Genomic DNA, 6,016 nt, shown 5'->3' with positions numbered 1-6,016 from the left:
GAGGGGCAGCCACTGCATCTCGAGGGCAGAGCCAGCCCAAGGAGGCGTCAGATGTGCGTGCACGGGCCCTCGGTTCCGGGGGCCCTGCCTTGCGGCAGGTCCCGGGGCAGGTGCCTCCCCCTCCCCACCTTCCCTCTCCCTTCTCCTTGCCCGCAGCCCTGGATGGGAGAGAAGAAGCAGCAGGGAGATTCTGGAACCCGCTGAGGTGGGGGCGGGGGCAGGCTTGGCCCAGCGTGGCCCCAGCGCGGGCAGGGCAGGTGTGGACAGAAGAGAAGGTCAGAGGCAAGCCACGGAGCCTGGTTTGCTCAGGATTAACACAGCAGAAGGGGCCCCAGTGTCCCAGTGGAAGGCAGAGATTAGCAAGTGTCGACCAGCAAACAGACCCTCCCTTCCCTCCAGGAACCCCAGTGTTGACTCACAGCCACAAGATTGGCAGAGGGGCCCAGATGCAGCCCACACAGCCTGGGGCCATGTCCCCCGTGACGTGCGTGACGTGCGGAGAGAGGCGTCGGTCTGGGTGACCGGGGCGGCCGGGCATCCACACCCAGGCCCTCCCGCTGACCGGCCCCCCCTCCGCCCACCGCACCAGCGGCAGAGACCCAGCAGTGACGAGTAGCCAGGAGAGGCGACTGGGGGTGTGTCCAGCCTCGTCCTGGCTCAGGCCCCAGCACTGGAGAGGCTGGGTGGCAGAGCACAACCCCTCTCTGGGATCCATCCCTCTTAGAGGGTGCGGCTCCCAGAACGGTCCGGAAGCCCCCGGCTTCCCCCGGTTGCATTCTCCTGGGGAGGCCATCAGGGGTCGTTCCTGGGTGTCTTCTCGCTTGGGTTCTGTGTCCCCCCCGCTGCATCCTGACGTACGGGACACAGCTGACTATCGGTAAGTAGGTCACACTAGGGGTGACCGTCCAGGCTGCTCCTGGGGACACGAGACTACATCCCAGTGCTTGGGCCATGAGACCACAGGCTGGAGTTAGAACTGCCCCCAGGTCGGTGGTCGGTGAACTTAACTCTGAACTGTGAACCTGGCTCCTGGCGGGGGCAGGGGTTGGTGGGGTGGGGAGGCAGGTGCACAGGAAGGCCCCCGGGGGCACGCACAGTAAGCCGGACCTGTGCGTTTCTGGGTGAGGGTCAGGGCCACGCCCCTGTGCCCAGGAAGGGCCCTCTGGAGGAGGGGCCTCTGCTGTTCCCAGGGCTGCGGTGCCCCCACCTGTGTCCACATCCGCACGTCACGCCGGGACCGTGCGGGCGTGTGATGTGCGCCCACCGGCAGACAAACGAGCCGTGCGCCTGCTTCTCCAGGATCGGAGCCGCGAAACCAGCCCAGCTGTTGCTGGAGAGACTCTATTTCCCCGATGCCCGGGGTGGAGAGGCGAGGACACCGCCAGGGACAGCCGTCTGTGATGACCCTGGGCCGGCAGGCGGAGTCCCGGCGAGAGCTCAGCTGGCTTCACGAGCCAGGCGCGTTCCCGCCACGCGGGTGACTGTCGGGAATGTGACTGCACCCGCCGTGGGCCGGGGCCCCTGCCAGCACTGCTCTCCGCAGGGCCTGGGTTCTTGCTGGTTTCCACGAAACACTGGCTGGCCCTCTCGTGGCCCCGTGGAGGCTTGGGAGCCCCAGTTGAGGACAGAGCAAGGCTGCCGGATGAGAGGAATCTTGTCCAGGCTGGGGCTACAGACCCCTCGCCAGAAATGAGACTAGATGAGCCTGGAGCTGCCCCCTGGGACCCGCGGCCAGTGGCTGTGGGGGTGGAGCGCCCGGGGGGGCAGAATCCCCCTCACCCCTGAGCTCTACCTGGGACCCTCAAAACCAAGCCTAGGGGATGCGAGGTCGGGGCTACTACCCGGGGACAGACTCCAGACACCCGGGCTGCCCCACGGCACCTCACCCGCTCTGTCACTGCACAGGCCAAGCGACCTGCGTGCTCACGAGGGACAAGGTAGCCCTGGGCTCGGTGGGGGCACAGATTGAGCAGGGCCAGGGGCACTGCCTTCCCTGAGCCCCACAGGGGGCCACCCAGACTGTTTGCCTGGGCTGTTGTCCTCCTGGGGCCGCGTCAGCGTGCACCTGTCCTGGGCACCCTTCCCGGAGCCCTCCCGCCAGCCCCTGAGCTGGGCACTGGGCAGACAGGGGTCCTGGGCCCCTGGGCTGATCACAATCTCATTAGCTGCCCCTCCCCATCAGAAACGTGCCTAATGGTTTGGGCGGGTCTTGCTTTCACCCCTGCTCGGCTCCCGAACCTCCGTTAGCAATGTGTTTTCCTCTAGGACCAGGCGTGCAGGCTTTATAACGGTAACGCCACAATTTATTTTTATTCTATTCTGTAAAGAAATAAGAACCTGGGTGTGACACTGGTGGGTTTTACGACCCGTGAGAAAGCCACCACTACAGAGGTTGTGGACACAGCCAACACCTTCTCCAGGCCCTGCCCACCTCGGTCACCCTCTCCCCGTGAACAGAAATCCGTACTTTATGTCGCCAACACCCTCAGTCATCGGGCACGGCTGGTATTTTAAATCTGGTCAAAGGACTCTCTCCCGTGAACAGGTCCTATCTCTGGAGGACACCCAGGAGGCCCCCCTCCTCTCCCCTCCCCTCCCCTCCCCTCCCCTCCCCTCCCTTCCCCCATCCCCTCTCCTCTGGTCATCTCTCCTCCTCTCCCCACCCTTCCCTCCCCCTTCCCATCCTCCCTTCCTCTCCTGTCCTTTTCCCTCCCCCCTCCCCATCCCCTCCCCTCCCCACCTTCCACTCCACACCCCCCCCCGTCTTTTCTGTCTACATTCACTCCTTTGATGTCCCAACTCCCCAGTGGGAGGGCTGCCCCCTCTTTCCCAGCCCAGCAAGGGCTGCTTCCTGCCCTGTCCCGGCCCCGCACACCCGCCTGTCCACCTGACATCCTCACGGGGCAGCTAATGGTCAAGGGCAGCGTGGGGGAGGGGGGTGGGGACTGTTGAGCTCCCACCTCCCAGCCCCTCCCTCAGCCGCCCTCCTTCCCCCTGTGCATTGGCTGACCTGTCACCTTTACCTCTGACCCCGCCTCGCTCCCCGCTGGTCTCCCCCTTCTTCCGGCAGCGGGGGTCTGAAGGACAAGGCTGAGCCGGACCGCTTCTGTCCACACCCCCAGGGCCCCCTCACTCAGAGCTGAGGCCCGGTCCTCGCTGACCCCCGACGCCCACCTCGGCCACCTGTCCGCCTGTCCTGGCCCCCCTCAGCCACGCCTGCAGCCGCACAGACTGGGACCCCCACCCGCGGACGCCACAGTCTCCCACCTCAGCCGCTCGAGTCGCCCTTTCTGCCCTATTCCCCTGTGGCTCTGTTCCGAGTCATGCGTGTGCCTGCCCACCCGTGCCCGGTCCCTCCAGGCCGCTGAGCGGGCAGGAGCCCCTCCGGCGCGCGGGGGCTGCTGTGCTACGCCCGCCAGGGTGCACCCCGGCCCCCACGTCGCTGCGCCCTTTGTCGCGTGGACCCGGACGTCGCAGCAGCCCTGACACAGCGCGTCTGCCACGCGCCTCCCCAGACCACACCGAGGCAGCTCCGCCTGGGCCCCGTGGGTCAGACGACTCACAGACACGCGCCTGGGCAGTGCCCTCGCCTCCGCTCCTTCGTGGGGTCCTGTTCCGTGCCCCGCGTGTCCCCCTCTGGAACGGTCATTCTCGGCGCCCTGCTGACGTTCCCAGCGGTGTCCAGGGTCGTGAGTCCCTCTGCCGAGCCGGGGTGCCGTGGTCCTGGCGGCTTCTGGCCATTCTGTTGTAGGTGGGCGCGTCGTCTGCAGCCTCTGGTCCACAGGCCATGTCACTGTGTCACCGTGTCACTGGGCGGAGGCGTGCCCAGGTCCCGCACAGGCGTCCCCCGACACCTCGCCCACCCGGAAGGGCGCACCCCAAAGGCAGCCCTGTGTCTCCAGCGTCCGGTGGAGCTGTGCCCTGGGGATCCGGCCTCAGACACGGCAGCCTTCTCCAACGGGTCAGGGCCGGTTGGGGGAGGCGGGAGTCCGCCAGAACCAGTGTCCCTGGACAGTGTGGGGATGCTGAGAGGACAGGTCAGGAGACGACTGTGACCTGGCCCGCCTGCCACGGCCATAGGCTCCCCAGCATCCTGCGTCCCTCTCGTTCCCCGTCTCTGGGAACACCTGGCCTCCCCGTCTCTGGGCAGAAGCTCGCCCCCAGTCTGTGCTCTCCAAGTGTGGGCGTGCAGCACCCCTTCCCTGTCAGAGCCACAAACCCCTCGCCCAGCCCCCAAGGGCTCCCCAAGGCCAGACTCCCACGGAGGCCGCAGGAGGTGAGGTCTCGAGGGGCCCGGGGCAGCCCTGACCCACTGGGGCCTCTTCTGGCCACATACCTCCGCCCCAGAGGTGACAGCCCATCCCCCACGCCCTCCTGGAGCCCGAGGGTGGCGGCCCCAAGCCACGGCCTGGAGGAGCCTCCCCCGTGGGAAGAGCCTCGTGGTGGCCTTGGTGACCACACCCAGCTTGTAGCTCCTTCCAGAAATAACTTGGCGTAATCCGGGCAGGGGCCGTGGGCTGCCCCCTGTCAGGTTCCTTCCTGCTGTCCGGCTGCAGTTCCAGGCAGGGGGCCCTGCTCTCTCCAGGGGGTGGGGGATTAGTCACCTCACCCACAGGAAGAGGTGGCGCGCCCTGACACCTGATCCCCTCGGGGGGGTCAGCGGCGCCGGGTCGGGTGCCGCCCACAGCTGCGGGGTCAGCCGGTCAGCGGAGCGGCTCCCGGCGCCGAACATGCTGCCCCAGGAGGGCCGCCTCGGGGCCTGCAGCCCGTCCCCTGCCCCTGCGTGGCCGGCGCCATCCCGCGGGGCCAAGGGAGCCCCCACACCAGCAGCCGGTCACCGATAGGAGGGGTGGAACTCTGAGGTCAGCTCCGCGTGCCGTGTGGCCGCCGCGGCAGCTGGGTCGGGCAGGGCTGGGACCCAGCAGGGCTCCGGGCCCTTGGGTGCTCTACCCTCCACTCACAGGGGAGAGGGCGAGCCTGTGCCGGTGGGTGCACTCCATAAACTGTAAAGGGCGGTCCCACCCCACCTGGGACTGGCCTGGCCAGGTCTTTGGACCAAGGGCCGGCCCTGTCCATACGCCCGGGTGCTGCTGTGGGGCTGGTGCGTCTCTGCACGGGGTGGGGGGGGAAGGGGCCCGTCTGAGGAAGAGGGGGCGGGGCTTTAGGAACATGGAGGTTCTCGGCAGATCTGGGGGTTGCAGGGGGCACGGGGGAAGGGGTACGGGTTCCGTCTGCGGTGGGGCTGCGTGCCCGCGAGTGCACACACAAGCTCACTCGTGCACTCGCACACACACTCGTGCACACACACTCGTGCACGCCCACTGAGCCCAGCGTCAGTGTGATGGGGAACCTGAAGCTTTGTGGGAAAAAGATGGAGCCTTGTTCTAGAAGGTTCCTTCACCACACGAGGCCTGCTGGGTAGATAAATGTGTCCTGAGGCCCAGGGCAGGGCCGCGCGGGACTCCTCCCCTCCCCCACCCTCTGAATGGATGAGCGTTCTCCCCCAGCCCCCAACAGCCAGAGGCAGCAGGAACCCCCCTGAAGAAGGTGCCCCGCCCACCGTCTGCCCAGTCCGCCCCACGGCTGTGGTGTGCGCCCTCTGGGACCCAGTCTGCCCCCGCCCCGTTCCTGGGTTTCATGGACAGGCTTAAAAATCACACAGAGTCTGCAAGGTGCAAAATGCTCCAGATGTATTTATGGAACCAGTTGGCCATTTCCCGAGGCCCAGGGCCGAGGTAGGGGTGAGGCTCTGCCTCCCGGTGGCCAGCCGAATGGCCGGGCACCACATCCAAGTGGCCTTCATTGATAAGACCCTTCCGTGATGCTTACGTCCGGGGAAAAGCAGACTGGACCCGTGGCCAGAGGAGCCCCGCCTGCCCAGGTCCCTCAGGGCCGTCACACTTCCAAGGGCCGTGGACCCTGCAGACGGAAGAGCGGGGCGGGCAGTGCATCCTGATCTCGGGCCGCCTGGACCGAGGTCCCACCGGCCTTGGAGCTGGGGCTACGGGGAACGGGA

Source organism: Lynx rufus, unplaced genomic scaffold (assembly GCF_022079265.1).
Source record: "Lynx rufus isolate CCGP_SWC_20201006 ecotype Redwood Valley unplaced genomic scaffold, mLynRuf1.p SCAF_50, whole genome shotgun sequence".
In the NCBI taxonomy this organism is placed as follows: Eukaryota; Metazoa; Chordata; class Mammalia; order Carnivora; family Felidae; genus Lynx; species Lynx rufus.
This window is presented reverse-complemented; position numbering follows the sequence as displayed.